Source organism: Pinus tabuliformis, chromosome 5_1 (assembly GCF_031772625.1).
Source record: "Pinus tabuliformis cultivar Carrire ecotype Pingquan chromosome 5_1, CPIR1, whole genome shotgun sequence".
Lineage (NCBI taxonomy): Eukaryota > Viridiplantae > Streptophyta > Pinopsida > Pinales > Pinaceae > Pinus > Pinus tabuliformis.
This window is the reverse complement of record NC_142305.1, coordinates 240,546,158-240,561,609: the sequence shown is the minus strand read 5'-3', so window position 1 is coordinate 240,561,609 and position 15,452 is coordinate 240,546,158. Positions and strand designations below refer to the sequence as shown.

General features: G+C 36.5%; 2 pseudogenes; both read right to left on the bottom strand.

Moving 5' to 3' along the window:
* Window positions 1-12: 12 nt before the first annotated feature.
* Window positions 13-600, bottom strand: LOC149164302 (small ribosomal subunit protein eS4 pseudogene; annotated as a pseudogene).
* Window positions 601-651: 51 nt separating this feature from the next.
* Window positions 652-12,716, bottom strand: LOC149164301 (uncharacterized; annotated as a pseudogene).
* Between the last annotated feature and the right edge of the window lie 2,736 nt (window positions 12,717-15,452).

The window sequence follows — 15,452 nt, the reverse complement described above, 5'->3', positions numbered from 1 at the left end:
TCATATGATTAATCACTTTTCTGTATGCTTAATGATTCTAACACAACCTATGTTATATCCTCTCGTAACCATTACAACATTACCAACATCAAATTTGATGAACTTCTTGTTCTTGTCTGTCTCTAGGTCAATCTTGATTATATCATTGGCCTTAACCAATGGCTCTGGGTACCTATTTGTGTGTCCATCATAAGTGTTGAGGTAAGGAATTCCCTTATCTCCAAATTGTATAGAACGAACCTTGCAAAGTTTATACTATTCTTCTTCATCTTTGATTGAATGCAAGCGGAAATGACCCTTTATATCGTAAAGAAGCCTAAAATTTTCATTTGGTTTTGCAATCGATAGGACATCTATAAAACTTGCATGATAATATTTCTCTATCCTCACGTTTATATCGACAAAAATAATTCTATGCATTACAAATTGTTGACTTCACGATATGTGAGGTCATACTTCAACCTATTACTGAGAAGAACCACAAGAGGAAGACATTCCCTGCCCTTGTATCATTCCTCGTAAGGACTTCCAATCTAGAATTAGTATTCACCACGTGTTTAATGTTACTCTGTGAGCATGAATAAGGAATACCCTTATCATTATGCATGTGATTATTCATTCAATTATTCATGTGATTATTGATGTGATTAATCACTTTTTTGTATGCTTAATTTTTCTACCATGACCTCTGTTATGGCCTCCAATAACCATTACAACATTACCAACATCAAATTTGATGAACTCCTTGATATTGTCTGTCTCTAGGTCAATCTTGATTATATCATTGGCCTTGACCAATGGATCTGAGTACCTAATTGTGTGTCTATCATAAGTGTTTAGGTAAGGACTACCCTTATCTCTAAATTGTATAGAATGAACCTTGCAAATTTTATACTTTGCTTCTTCATCTTTGATTGAATGCAAGCAAGAACGACCCTTTGTATCATAGATAAGCCTAAATTTTTCATTTTTTTTTTGTAATCGACAGGACACCTATAAAACTTGCAGGATAACATTTGTCTATCCTCACTTTTATATCAACAGAAATAAGTCTCTGCATTATAATGGCTATGAATTCACAGTATGTGAGGGCATACTTAAGCCTATTCCTAAGAAGAACCACAAGAGGAAGGCATTCCCTTCCCTTATATCATTCCTCGTAAGGACTTCAAATCTGGAATTAATATTTAAACATTTAGTGTTGCAACCAACTACTATGATCTCTCACAGCAATTGAAATTACACATATTTCAAATTTCATCTCCAAGGTGATATTAAAGACTAGTGCTAACAACATTCTCTCAAACTTTGTCTTTATGCAAGGAAAATTTAGGCAAATGCATAGCCAACTATTGTTATTGTTGAGCAACTGTTACATAAATTGGCGTGGCCCTTATTGGCAGATCTAGGCATAACTTAAGAGCAACATTTGTCCACTAGCCACTTTCATAGTAGTAGATGACTAATACGCGTTGAGTCTAATGTAAAAATAGAGTATATTCATAGTTTATTGAGGTTGTGATGATATAGGTGGTTGTCTTAAGGCTGCAATATTCACTTGCTATCTCACTATTTGTATGTAAGGAAAACTCATATTGGAAGCATAGGATTCCAATCATCAAGAGCCCAATGTGAGTAGGCAGAATTTACTATTGCATAGTCTTGGGTATTAATTAAAATTGGAATTTTATTTCTCCACCATCTATAATCAATCTGCTTTTTGACTCTTTATCATTTTATTATATTTATTTTATCATACCTACTATATGTAGGTTGCATCATGCTACTCCAAATTATTATAAATCATAAGATTTGTTTTTTACTTATTTCAACTCTATCATCAATTTGATTTTGACTCTTTATGATATCATTATATCTATTTTATCATACTTGTTATATGTCCCTTGCAACATTATGTTAGCCTAAATTATTATAAATTATAAGTAATTTCTTACTGATTTCAACTCTATAAAAATTAATATATACATGTACGATGAGCTATCTTTAATCTAGAAGAAAAAGTTCATGAAATTTCACTCATCTCTAATCAATTTATGTCATCTTATCGAACAGTATCATTCTGTTTTTTTATCCTAGTTAGATCAAACCACATTCCCTAATATGATAGGAACCATAGGGGAAGGACCTGTAAAAGTATTAGTCAAACAATATGACTTACTAATGATGACATAAATTAAAAGTTACAATAGGTTTATTGGAAATCTTAATGTTCAATTGATGGTTTTAATAAATCTAATATTGGTGTGCAATATATTTGATAAATCATAGATTGAAAATTGTTTTGTAGAATATCAAATTCTAGGTTTGATCTCTCTTGTATTTAATACTTATATATCTTGTTGTTTGTCAAACTCTTGTGAAGGGAAATTCGGTCCTATAGGAGAGAGCCAAGGGACAACTATTAGAAAAGCCACCCACTATCATCTTCTTAATTTAAGATGTCATGGACCTAAGGTGGGAATCCCCATAACATATATCGAAAAAAATAAAAGCACTAAACATTAATATCGTAGATACCAAAGGTAGCATGACGATAAAAATATTCATGATGAAAAACTATTCAAACATAAATCACATTGAATCGAAGAAAAAGAGATAGGCTTGCAGTGAAGAGAGCATTTTTTCTTTTCTTTTTTTGTTTCATATTTTTTATTTGGTTTTGTTCTTTTATGTAGTGATCAAGAATCCTATTAAAAATGACCTATTCTAGCCCTTGCATAATACTAGTCATCATAAAGCCCTTACATAATATTAGTAACTACAAAGAAGCAAAGATTAGACTCAAAATGACTCAAACAAGATATTTATTATTATTTGATCATTGCAAATGAGGATAATCCCATATTATATAAAATGAAGTCCTCATTTCTTATAATGAGTTACAATAAATGGGTTCAAAACCACAAGTACTTACAACCACTTACATAAACTATGAAGAATGTTACAATAATGACAATATCTCCCTGAAAATGCTCATGAAGGGGATTTTTTTACAATATAATAATAAAAGTTCCCTTAAAAGGGTTTACATTGAAATCGTGGGCGCATTAGGAGCATACTCTTCCTCACATCACAAATTTAATAGCCATATATGAAACTAGAATTAAGGAAAATGCCTTCAACAATTTCTCTCAATATTTGTTGAATTGAACTAAGGTGTCCGAGGTAGATAGTTGATGTGGCATGATCCACAGTCAACCCTTATTGCCTCATAGAAAAGTATTGAATGACTTATATAGAAGATGAAAGCCCTTACAAATTAGTTGTTTATTGATTTGAATGTGGGTATAAACTTTTTAAATGTGGCATTTTTTGCAACAAAATCATACATAACATGATGGAAAATATCCATTGATAGGTTAACCTTCAGTATAGTCCAAACTTGATAAACATCACAATATATATATATATATATATATATATATATATATATATATATATATATATATATATATATATATATATATATATATATATAGCTTCATTGAATAGTAAAGGAAACTCATTACGCATAGAAGTACTAATAATAGTGAAGGAATCTCATTAGACATGGAAGTACTAATAATTATTTTAGTATTAGGGGTATGGAGAGTCATGGGAGTAACTATTAGAGGATTATAGGCCCTAGCTTGGGTTGAAAATCACATTAATTTTTTATAATGAAAAATATTTTTCTCATCATCAAAAATCAATGTAGTGTAGCATGTGTTTGAATGTTATTCTTGTGCATTCCAACATGAGAACATTTGTTAAGACATTTTCCCAATTGCATTGATTTGTAAACTGCCATTATTATTCCATTGGGGTATTTCATCGCAATAGATCGTGTAGTATTCCATCATTCCATCACTATATATATATATATATATATATATATATATATATATATATATATACAAATATTCATCATTCTCCCATGATCAAGGAATTTGAAAAAAAATATATATTATTCATTTTATTGAATTTGTTCTTTATAGGGATCAGAAAACCCATTAAACATGGTTGAAAAATGGACACTATGAATAGAAGTTTCTTGTTATCCCAATCCAGGAAAAGTCGTGATTACTTAAGTGATATACAATATTGTAATGAATAAAGTCCTCCAAAGGAAGAGGAATGTACCTGGAAGGACAACAGACAATGAAGCATATTATATTGCACTGATAGAAGGCTGAGGAACAGCTAGGGAGTATGGATCCAATGAAATTTTAGCCTTCACCAATTCTGAATTTGTGTGCAACCAGATGAAAGGCGTGTACCAGTTCAAAAAGGAGAAGTTAAAAGAACTACATGGAGAAGTAAAAATTATTGCTAGTCAATTTCAATCATTTAGCATAAGTCATTATGCAAATGTTAATAAGATGTCTAGTGATCTATTGTATGGGGTAATGCCAATTCAAGGTTTGTGTGTGAAAGATGAATTGGTGTCAAGAATATCTCCACCAAAATTTATTGATGGACGTTGTAAGATATCTTTGATATGTGTGTGTTTTTGAGTTATAAATGTGGTGTTTTTAATGACCATGTGTTTCTTTCAATACTATACTAAGTGTGCCCCCACTATGTAAGCACAACTTGGTGAACCTGACATGTTTTAGAAAATTTCGTATTTAATCCTCAAAATGTGCATTTCAGCATTGTGTTTATAGCCTTGAGTATATTTGAAATGAAGAATTTATACCAAATAATTTTGAAGAAACCCTTGGATAGTTACATTTATTTGTGTTATTAATTTTCTGAATTCTTGATCCTTTTTAAATAGTAATTTTAAATATTTTTAAATGCATGAGGTAACTTTGGTTTTTTTAAAGATTATATCATCACATGAGAAGTTACCACCTAAATCATCACATGAGAAGTTACCACCTGATTCTTCGAGGCGTAAATGGGATAGAGCATCAATTGAGTCTCTTGCATCGACTAGAGGGAAACTTTCTATGCATGCCAATGACATTGGTCATGCATTGAGGAGAGTATCAAATGAATCAGGGGAGCGTCATCATTTGTTACATCATCATCATGGTATATATATATATGTTTATGTGCATGTTCTTAAATCATATTCATAGAATCATATGTACATACATATTGAATTGATTTATTTTATTTTTTTTCAGTTTAGATTTATTAAATTATAATAAATTCCAACTTTTTTAGGAGCATCTCTCACTAGGTAGAAGAGAGTATTATATCAATAAATGGAGGGCCATCATTCACCTCATCGTGGTATGGTATATATATGTTTATGTGCATTTACTTAAATGATAAATAGGTATAATCATATGTACATACATATATTTTATAGATTTTTTTCAATTTAACTTAATTTATTTAGTATAATTTCTATTTATTTTAGAAGCATCTCTCACTAGGTCGTCACATGAGGGTGGCCAACAAGATCAATCAACTCATGTACTTGGGCAACATGGTTCTCAACCATCTCTTGGTTGTCATGAATATCAATTGGATCATCATGATCCTCATCATTTTGGTAAATTATATAATTTAAATTTTTTATGTTAAAAAAATATTGTACTTGTAAATGAATTGTATGTAAATTTATGTGTACATGTCTATCTTGCATGTGTATAAATACATTTACATGTTTTAATATTTATGTAATTATATTGAAGCGGGGGGCGAAAATGTTGATTTAGGCCAATGTAGGCGAAGCAGGGCAATTCAAGAAGAATACCATACACCAAATACCACCTATCCATTTGATATTCTTGATAAGCTTCCTTAGGAAACAAACATCCAACAATGTACATTACAAAGGTGCATAGCTCATTATTCAAAATTGAAGAAATATATTGTGAGTTTGGAGCTCCCCACAGAGAGTCGATAAAGCTTAGAAATAGTTGTGCACTCTCTAAGTTCATTTCTTGACATTTACAACAACCTTGCGCCAACAACTGATTTCTTTATAGATATGATGAGGCATAGAAAGGAAACAATGATGGGTCTCACTAAATGGGCCTAGGTAAGTAGAAGGGTTACAAAAGTACATGCAAAATCTATGTTTAATTTTAAAGAAGGGCCCAAAAGAAAGATGCTCATGGTGTAATATTCCAAACACCCTAAAATAGCCCACGATTTGTATGATAATTTCCTTGCAGTGTATGGAAAGTTTCCATGGAGTGACGAGGTTCCACATTATTTTGAAAAATTCTTTTATGAATAATTATTTTTGGGTTTGAAACTTGATTATACTTACCTTCCATCTACATTTTATGGTATCGGGTGAGATCAGACATATGAAAGAAAGGGTGCATTAAGGGATATTGAATTGCCTCGTCCTCCACCACCTTTAGTACCTCAACATCCACGTCTGGTAACTTTGCGGCGCTGCCACTTCTCAAATTGGTCGAGAAGAAAGGGATGTGATGGGTCCAACCCTTAATGCCTTTGGGTTAATGATAAATTGTTGATTGTATTTTATTAACGCGGTGGTTGGTTGACTTTAATGATATTTCACTATTGTTTTATTGTGATGAGGACATGTGTCCTAGCCTTGGGCCTCATTCCTTCCGGCTCTTACTATCCTCCGAAACCCCAAACTGTTCATTCCATTTGATGTGTCGCTGTGTTGCTTGTGAGTTCTGCAGTTTCGCGAGGTGAGGGTTTGCTCTGTCTCTTTGCTGGGGTTTCATTTCCACTGTGCCTGTCTTGCAACTTGGTGAGGGTTTCCACCTACAAATGATGTCTATGCTCCCTATTCCATGCTTGGTTTTGAGACCTGAGTTTGGAACCCTTGGTATCGGTCTCTGTTGTCGATTTCACTCGGCTCTAGTTGTGTTTTCAGTTGCATCTTTGGTTTACATGATTATCCCCCATGCACTTGCTTCATAGTTTGATTGTTTGTCTGGTTTTGTTTTAATGCAAGTTGTGGTTGTGGAGTGGCTCGGCTTTTGCTCTCACTCGGCGGTCATCCAAAAGGTATGTCCTCCCTCCATGCTGATCTTATATGTTTTGTTTTTCCTTCGTCACTAACAATTTGTGCTCCTTGTAGTAGCGAGCAACTATGTGACTGTAACCTTAGTTTTGTGGCTCCTCTTCTGGCTTGCACAGGCTCAACTCTCCCTCAGTGAGTTTCTCATAACCCTTTCCTCTATTTCTGGTTGTGTTTTGTAACTCTAGCTATGGTTTTGTTCTTCGTTGCTAATGGCCTGCCTGTTGGCCAGTGCAGGTGAGCGACAGGCTTGTTCGTCGTCCTCTCGCCTTATCACCTACGCCTAAACCGGGTAGGGTCGCTCCTTGGTATTTTCCTGTTGACTGGTTAAGGGTTTTGCTATAGGGTTTTATGGGTCTTTATTTGAGGTTGGCTCCAGCCTTGTTATGCCCTAGCCTCACTGTGCCTGTGGCTTTCTTGTATGTTTTTGTTTATGGCTTTGCTATTGTAACCATGGTTGTATTAATGTGGTCCTGTAATAACCTCGTCGTGGTCTGTAGTTTTGTCAACCATGTTTTATGTATTGGTCTCTGAACAGTGAATTGTGGATGCTTGCTTTGACAAATATATTTATATTTATACAGCAGTTTCGATTGTTACAAATTTTCAAAGGAAAAATATGGTTACATGTTCGTTTCTATACCTATAGCTTGTTTTCTTGGGTAATAGCTTTCTCATTCCCTTCATAAGCTCACTCTGTTTGTGCTGATGGCTTGTCTAGGTGCTCTCCTTGCTTTGGTGCTTACTGTTCACTTATCTGTCTTCATTATGCTTATAGAAAAGAAAATAAATTAATTGTACTATGTAGGAAAGATGCTAAAGTTGTAACATGAATGGATTCAGATGTTTGTCTTTAGAAATGTTTCTATGCCTTTTCTTCATTCAATTATATGATGGGCAAAATATTACAATAGTTGTTTCCTTTCTTTGTTTTGTAGGGGACACTGGACAGTTAGTAAACTGCGAGTAGTTACATTAAGTGGTTTCTGAATAACTGTCTTTTCTTGTTTTGTAAACTAAAAATATATTTTAAATAAAAGTAAAAGTAAAAAAGAACACGTGAGAAAAACAATAACACTGGCTGAGACAGCCATTCCTAGAAATGTAAATGAAGATGAAAACTAATGAAACTCAAACTATTAGAAAGAGACAAACTCCCAACCATGACCTCCCTGAGATGGATGCTCCTGCATCAAGCTCCCGGGGTAGGTGAAAATTCATGGGTCCAGTCCATAAGCTCCTCGATAGAATACCCTGCACATTGTATCTGTCCTGCATCAAGCCACGAACTATCCTCAATAGGGTGGTTCTTCCACTTGATGAGGTACTGTAGTTACTCCTTCCTCCGAGTCCGCCTAGCCACCTATGTATCAAGGATTCCTTTGATTTCAAGTGGCTGAGCTGAAGGCATTTGTCTCATCCACGAACTGCTCCTTTCCTAGGTGTCCTGCTTTGGCTATGCCGAACTGTCCTCTTCTAGACTGGAAGTGTATGGGAATAAATCTGCCACATTAAAGATGGGCGATATTCCTACACCTAGAGGCAATTGCATCTCATAGGCATTTGCAGAAAATTTACGCAGAATTTTACAAGGTCCAATTTTTTTGAATTTCATCTTATTTTATTCGCCCTTAGGAAATACTTCTTTGCACAGATGCGCTAGAACCTAATCCCCCACATTAAATTGTACCTCCTGTCATTTAAGATCTGATTTCTGTTTGTACCTTTGACTGTTGTCCTGTAATTTTGTCTTCACCTGCTCATGTAGGTCATTAATTGCTCTTGCAAAGTCTTTCCCATCAGCACTTCTTCTCTCTAACTGTCCCAAATCTCACAGCTCATGCACTCCTCGGGGATGCATTCCATACAAGATCTAAAAAGGACTACTTCTTGTGCTTCGATTCAGTGAATCGTTGTAAGAAAATTCCACTTGAGCAAGTACACGATCCCACATTCATGAATTTTCTCCAACTAGACTCCGCAGCATGTTTCCTAAGCTTCTATGCACTACCTTCGTCTGCCCATCAATCTGTGGGTGATAAGCGGAGCTGAAATTTAACTTTGTGTCCAGCTTTTTCCACAAGGTGCATCAAAAATGCCCTGTGAATTTCACGTCCCTGTCGGAAATAATGGACTTTGGTAAGTCGTGCAGTCTGACGACTTCAGTGAAAAACAAGGGTGCTACATGGATAGCGTCACTGGTTTTTCTGCAAGGGATAAAGTGTGCCATCTTCGAAAATCAGTCCACCACCACCATGATGGAATCAAAAACCCACTACGTTTTGGGCAGACCTAGGACAAAGTCCAGACTGACTGAATCCTATGGTCTGTTTGGAATAGGCAAGGGTGTATACAACCCCGTGTTCTGACTGTGTTGTTTCGCCAACTGAGATATCTTACACCTAGTCACATACCGTTGCACGTCTCTTCACATCTTCGGCTAGTAATAGAAATGACTGAGTTGATCCAAGGTCTTGTCAATACCGAAATGTCCAGCTATACCTCCACTATGTTTTTCCCGGATGATGTTCTCCCTCATCGAACATTCTGGGACACACATTTGTCCTCCCTTGAATAATTGTTCCTCCTGCAAGTTATAGTCCATCCATGGACTATTGTTCCTCAACAATGGATTCTGGCGGGCTTCATAAGCCTCCTTGAAATATGCATATGTTTGATACAAGTCCTTCACATGTTCAAATCCCAACACTTGTATTGTGCTCTCTTGCAAGAGTGTAACTCTTCTACTTAGTGCATCTGCTACCTTGTTCGCTTGACCACTGATATGCTTCAATACGAATGTAAATCTCTGCAAGTACTCCACCCATTTTTCATGTTTGGGATTCATCTTATGTTGCTCCATAACATATTGTAATGCAGAATTATCAGAAAATAAGACAAACTCATTACCCAATAGATAATGCCTCCAATGCTTCAAGGCTTGGACAATGGCATAAAACTCCTTGTCATAGGACGTATACTTTTGCCTACTTTCATTTAATTTTTCGCTGAAATAGGCTACTGGTTTGTCTTCCTGGCTGAGTACGGCTCCAATGGCTGTACCACTGGCATCACAATGAACTTGAAAAAGTTTGTTGAAATCAGGCAGCCTCAAAATTGGCCTCTCAGTGATCTTTTTCTTCAATATCTGGAAGCTCTTCTCTGCAGCTTCAGTCCACTGAAAAGGTTGACTTGCCTTCTTGATTGTATCCAACATAGGTGCGCATATTCCACTAAAATTATTTATAAACTTGTGATAGAAACTTTCCAACCCATGAAAACTTCAAACTTCGAACAGACTCTTAGGGGATGGCCAGCTAAGTATAGCTGCAACTTTTTTTGGATCCATTTTTAGCTCATTTTCTGCAATCACGAAACCCAAATATACTAACTCCTTCTAAAAGAAAGTACATTTTTTTCAGATTTATCAGCAACTTATTTTGCTGCAACTTCTCTAGAACATATCGAACATGTCAAAAATGTTCCTCCTTGGTCTTGCTAAAAATCAGTATATCGTCAAGATACATAATCACAAATTTCCCAATGAACTCCTTCAACATCTCATTCATCAGGCGCATAAAAGTACTAGGGGCGTTACTCAACCCAAATGGCATCACCAACCCTTCATTAGTCTTGAAAGTTGTTTTCCATTCATCCCCTTCTCTGATTCTAATCTGGTGGTATCCACTCTTTAGATCTACCTTCGAAAATATGTTGACCCACTCAAGCAGACCATCATGTCATCCATTCGTGGCAATGGAAACTTGTATCTGATACTAATTTTATTTATTTCTCATGAGTCCGTACACATCTACCACTCGCCTCCTTTCTTGGGAGCTAGAACTGTCAGAACTGCACAGGGACTTAAACTTTCCCGTATCAAGCCTTTGTCCAACAATTCTTGTACCTGCTTCCTGATCTCTTCATTGTCCTTGGGACTCATCTAGTAAGCAGCTTTATTTGGTAAACTCGCTCCAAGGATGAAATCTATGTGATGACTAATACTCCGCTTTGGTGGTTTAACCCGTAAATCACCCACCACAATGTCGCTGAATTCTTGCAACATTTGCTGGATTTCTTCACGTAGGTCAAAAATTTTAGTGTGCAACAACACTGCTCTCGGCCTCCTTACAACAACATACTTTACCTTGTCATCTTCAATCTATTTTAGAAATTCTTTTCCACCCACCAGCAATACTTTTTTCCCACTAGTCTCTTTTGTTTCTTCGTCCTTGATGGGTAGCGTATGCTTAATCCCATCCTTGACAAACTTGTAATAGTTTGTTTTACCATCATGAACAACTTTTCAGTCTGCCACAGTCTACCTAGCAGAATATGACACACGTCCATGGGCATGACGTCACAATTCACTTTGTCCCTATACTTGCCAATATGGAACTCCACCTCACACTACTCATCAACTAGTAGTTGGTGACCCTTCTGTAACCACGACACCTTATAGGGAGTTAGGTGCTTCAATCTTTTTAAACCCAATTTCTCCACCATCTCTGTTGCAACCAGATTATCAGTGCTTCCACTATCTATAATCAGTTTGCAGCATTTGCCATGTGACTTGCACACAGTCCAGAATAATGCCTTTCTTTGGGTTTGTTCAGTTGTTTCCTTTGCCGGTTTCAACAGTACCTTATTCAAGACTAAGGCCTCTCCTGTCTCTGGTACATTCTCTACCTCTTGAGGCAGTGCCTCTGCTTCCTCTATCTGAGCAACATATGCTCCTCTTTGGCCAACTTGTTCTCCTTCAGGACACTCAAAGGATCTGTGCCCCCACTTGTGGCACTTGTAACACTGGTAGGAAGCTCCTCTACCTCTGCCATTTCCCCTACCTCTTTGATATGGCCTTCCTCCCCTAGTGCTACCTTCCTTTTCTGTTGTCCCTGAGGTCTTTGAACTGCTATCCTCTACACTATTGTTGGCAATTCTTCCTCTGCCAAAGGATTGTCCTTTTCCTCTGCCAGTTCCTCATCCTCTCCTGGAATTCTGCTTTCTTGCGATCTTTTCTTCTACCTTTAGGGCTCTCTGGTATGCTTCCTCTATGGTTTTTGGAGAAAGAATACTTGTCTCGTCCAATATCTCCAGCCTTAGGCCATTCACAAACCTTGCTATCTTTTCTAGGGTGTCTTCGGTAACCAACTCTCAAATTCACCCGATAGAATTCTTCAGTATATTCTTTCATTGTCATTCCTCTCTACTTCAAATTTTGCACCTGTCGATACAGAGAAATTTCGTAATCCTTGGGCAAAAACTTACCCTTCATCTTAGCGACCATTCTGGTCCACTTTTTAATGGGTAACTTATTCAATCTTCTCCTCTCTACTTGGACACTGTCCCACCATAAGGCCACGTGTCCTTTCAGCTTGGTGACAGCAAATTTAACTCTCCTATCTTCGTTGACCTCCTCACATTCAAAATATTTGTCTAACTCACTAATCCAGTCCAACAGCACTTCTGTGGACAAACTACCATCATAGTTCAGAATTTCAGGCTTTGGCTTACTGCTAGCCAACAAAACTGACCTTAACAATTTGATCTCAGGTCCTTCTTCATCTAATCCATCTGTCGTAACTACAACTTCTTCTTCACTATCATCCCCTACTTCCGGATCCCTTCTCCTTCCTGCTTCTACTGCCGCCAAATGGGCATTCAGGATCCTAATCTCTTCCCTTAATCCTTCATCATCCACTCTTTGAATAGCTCTACCATGACCTCTTCTTCCAACTTCCATTTTATAAGAAAATTAGTTAACTATACCTACTCTGATACCAAAATTTGACGGGCCCGGCCCTTAATACCTTTGAGTTAAGGATAAATTGTTGATTAGATTTTATTAACGTGGTGGTTGGTTGACTTTAATGATATTGTACCGTTGTTTTATTGTGACGAGGACATGTGTCCTGGCCTTTGGCCTCGTTCCTTCCTACTCTTACTATCCTCTGAAACCCCAAACTGTTCATTCCATTTGTTGTGTTGTTGTGTTGCTTGTGAGGTTTGCGGTTTCGTGAAATGAGGGTTTGCTATGTCTCTTTGCTGGGGTTTCATTTCCACTGTGCCTGGCTTGCAACTTGGTGAAGGTTTCCACCTACAGATGATGTCTATGCTCCCTATTCTATGCTTGGTTTTGAGACCCGAGTTTGGAACCCTTGGTATCAGTCTCTGTTGTCAATTTCACTCGGCTCTAGTTGTGTTTTCAATTGCAGCTTTGGTTTACATGACTGTCCCACATGTGCTTGCTTCACAGTTTGACTGTTTGTCTGGTTTTGTTTTAACACAGGTTGTGGTTGTGGAGTGTCTCGGCTTTCACTCTCACTCGGTGTCCTCCAAAAGGTATGTCCTCCCTCCATGCTGGTCTTATCTGTTTTGTTTTTCCTCCGTCACTGACAATTTGTTCTTCTTGTGGCAATGAGAAACTTTGTGACTGTAACCTTAGTTTCGTGGCTCCTCTTCTGGCTTGCACAGGCTCGGCTCTCCCTCAATGATTTTCTCATAACCCTTTCCTCTGTTTTTGGTTGTGTTTTGTAACTGTAGCTGTGGTTTTGTTCTTCGTTGCTAATGGCCTGCCTGTTGGCCAATGCAGGTGAGCGACAAGCTTGTTCGTCATCCTCTCGCCTTATCACCTACACCTAAACTGGGTAGGGTCGCTCCTTGGTATTTTCCTGTTGACTGGTTAAGGGTTTTGTTGTAGGGTTTTATGGGTCTTTAGTTGAGGTTGGCTCCGACCTTGCTATGCCCTGGCCTCACTTTGCATGTGGCTTTCTTATATGTTTTTTTTTATGCCTCTGCTATTGTAACCATGGTTGTATTAATGCAGTCCTGTAATGACCTCGTGGTGGTTTGTAGTTTTGTCAACTCTGTTTTATGTATTGGTCTCTAAAAAGTGAACTCTGGATGCTTGCTTTGACAAATATATTTATATTTATATAGCAGTTTCGATTGTTACAAATTTGCAAAAGAAAAAAATGGTTATGTGTTTGATTCTGTACCTGTAGCCTGTTTTCTTGGGTAATAACTTTCTCGTTCCCTTCGTAAGCTCGCTCTGTTTGTGCTGCTAGCTTGTCTGGGTGCTCTCCTCGCTTTGGTGCTTACTGTTCACTTATCTATCTTCATTATTCTTATAGAAAAGAAAATTAATTAATTGTACTATGTAGGAAAGATGCTAAAGCTGTAACATGAATGGATTCAAATGTTTGTCTTCAGAAATGTTTCTGTGCCTTTTCTTCATTCAATTCTATGATGGTCAAAAGATTACAACAGTCGTTTCCTTTCTTTGTTTTGTAGAGAACACTGGACAGTTAGCAAACTGCTAGTAGTTACATTAAGTGGTTTCTGAATAACTGTCTTTTCTTGTTTTGTAAACTAAAAACAAATTTTAAATAAAACTAAAAGTAAAAAATAACACGTGGGAAAAATACTAACGCTAGCTGAGACAGCCATTCCTAGAAATGTAAATGAAGATGAAAACTAACGAAACTCAAACTGTTAGAAAAAGACAAACTCCCAGCCATGACCTCCTTGAGCTGGATGCTCATGCATCAGGATGCCAATATAGACAACATATAGACTGCATTGACTGGAATTGATGTCGGTCTAAATCGACAAAGAGCATGAAATGATTCACATGCTAATTTTGTCTATAAATCATACGAGGAGATAGATAATAGGAATATTGAAGAAGTTAAAGCATATGAAAAAAGCTTGTCGTGATGGTTGGAAATACCTAATTGGTCATGGGGAAGAGGGCATGGGATCGGTATGTGTTAATGTTTAGGGTGGATATTTTAAAGTAATGTAGTGTATCTGTTAATGTTGATTCACATATATTTTGTAAAAAAATTCAGATATAATCTAACACGAATGTATTATATGTTCACCATTTGCAGTTAAGTCATTTGTTGAACGAAGATGTGCTGAGAGATGTTAGTTTTTCTTTAAGTTTTCATATTGATAATATTAATTTACATTTATTATATAGGTATTGTGAATACATATTTGTAAAATAAATAATTACATATATAATTAAATTTTAACAGATTTTAATTCCATCTGGCATTCTCGACACAACACCACTCTCTTCCTCCCTATTAGGAGATGTGTCAAATATTTGCTTGTCACAAGTATTGAATATTTCACTTTTGTTTTGTTATAAACTGAAGCAAATTTCATTAAAAAATGAGATATCTATCTTACAGTTTTAAAATTTTCGAATTTTAGGTTTGTGGATACAATTTCCCTTCTTCAGGGACTTTACCGATGGAATCAGCTATGGGGTTAAGATCATCTAGACAATTTGAAAAAGTTGTAACATTTTTTTTTAATATTGAGAGTTCATGCATTTTCATGTGCAATTTTAAATTTTTAATATATACATGTACATGCATTGTACAGGGCGTCCATGTGGGCGCAATGCAGGGGGGACACCACGAGGTATTGCATGGAATTTGAAACTTGAGACGGTTACAAGGAT